Below are 1,780 nucleotides of genomic sequence, written 5' to 3'. Positions count from 1 at the left end.
GGGGGGGGGGGGGCGAGGAAGGACGCCAGGCGGGCCGAGCTAGGGCCGAGCGGCCGAGCCATTGCGCCAGCGCCAGCATGCATTCGGAGCGGCACGACGCGGCACGGATGGAGTCGCTTTTTATTCCTCTCGTCGTCTCTCTCTTTCTACCACGCGAACCGCTTCACGAACCATCGGGCCTTTCGCCTGAGACGTCCGCGAGAGAGCGAGAGAGAGCGAGAGCGGCGCGAGGGTCAAAGGCACGCGCGTCGCCTAGGGTGGCCTGCCTGCCCGGCACCCCGCTCCCGCTGGAGCAGGCCACGATGTACACCTTGCTGGAGACGCGCTCCAGACTGATGACTCCAGGAATCCTCCCACGGCACCGCTTTCGCACGGGGCCTGCCAGGGAGGGAACGGCGCGGATCGAACGGGCCTGCGCCTTTACAATCAACAATCGCCCGCTCCGGGCTGCTCGACCGACCAGCGGACAGACCCGCGACAAAAGAACAATCCCACCGCCCCGGACTTCCCTCTCGCCATGCAGGCCGCGCAGCTGACGTTGCTGCTCCTGGTGGCCGGGTCGTGGACCCGCGCGCAAGTCGCCGGTGGAAAGTGGCGGCTCCCGGTGCTGGCCCGCGAGCGGCTGCGCGACCACACCGAGGGCGCCGCAGGTCGCGAGCGGCGGGGGGTCAACGTGCGGCTGGTGGCCGCGGTGGGGCCGCCGCTGTACCTGACGCAGGCGGAGTACGGCCTCGGGTACGGCCGGGTGCAGCGGGCCGACGCGGTGCACGTGCAGGCCGAGGGCGAGGACGACTCCGACCAGCTGGTCGACGTGGAGGGTGAGGGCCCGCACCGACCGCACCGGCGGCGCCTCGCGCCCATGGCTTGCACCCTTGACATCTAATTCCCAATCGCACTGCCGCGCAGAGAGCCCCCTTCGCGGGGGAGCGATGTGGGCGCTGGCGCGGTTCCTGCTGTTCTCCTTCATGTGCACCCTGGCCACCGGGCTGGCGGTGTGCTTCGCCAAGCAGATCACTGCCACGTACCGAGCGCTCCGCACCTTCTGCTGCCTCTGCGTGGGCCGCGTAGGCCGCGGGGGCGACAGCGAGAAGGCAGACAAACCCGCGACCGCCTCCAAGCCCACTCCCAACAACGATGACTCCGAACGCGTACCGGCAGCGGTGCTCAACAGGACGGCAGAGGGCGTCGGCGACATCTCTGACACGACGAACGGCCCGAAGGTTCCGAAGGGAAACCGAGCGTCGACAGACTTTGGGCTGCCTTCGCACGCGGGGAGCGCGGGGAGGCCTAGACCTCTGAGAGGACACCGCGATTCGGGTGGAGTTGTCTCCAGCGTCGGCGTCAAGCCTAGGACGAGTCAGGATGGTGCGAGCGTAGGAAGCCGCGACCCCTCCCTTAGGCCGCCTCCGGCGAGCAGATTGTCTGCAAGGACGTTCTCGAGGGCGGACTTGGCGTCCAAGGCGGCACGCCGTCAGGCAGGGACTTCCCCGCCCGCGCGCGCCTCGCCTCGCATGACGTCACTTCGACCGGCCAAGTCAAAGCCTCCGAGGAGGAGCGCCCGGCCGGACCACCTGGAGGACACCGTCGACCTCCTGTGCCTCTCGGCATCAGCCAGCTCCCAAGAGACGCTTTTTGACGCGAGGCTGGGCAGAGGCAGAGGTGGACACTAAAGTCCCGGAGTGTGGACTCTCTATAGGACTCTTGCGAGAACTATATAGACACCCAACCCGACGACTCGTGGGAGCGAAGGAGAAAGCGTTCGTGTTGGGGTTCGGGGGGG

General features: G+C 68.1%; 1 protein-coding gene across 1 annotated transcript in view; it reads right to left on the bottom strand.

The window, feature by feature from the left end:
• The window catches only part of LOC113206361 (uncharacterized), a gene marked incomplete at its 5' end in the record, with an annotated part of 12,198 nt that overhangs the window by 7,480 nt on the left and 2,938 nt on the right, over positions 1-1,780 (bottom strand).

Source organism: Frankliniella occidentalis, unplaced genomic scaffold (assembly GCF_000697945.3).
Source record: "Frankliniella occidentalis isolate FOCC.00 unplaced genomic scaffold, Focc_3.1 Scaffold398, whole genome shotgun sequence".
NCBI classification, from domain to species: Eukaryota; Metazoa; Arthropoda; class Insecta; order Thysanoptera; family Thripidae; genus Frankliniella; species Frankliniella occidentalis.
Note: the sequence above shows the minus strand (reverse complement) of the source record. Positions and strands in the feature narration are given on the sequence as shown.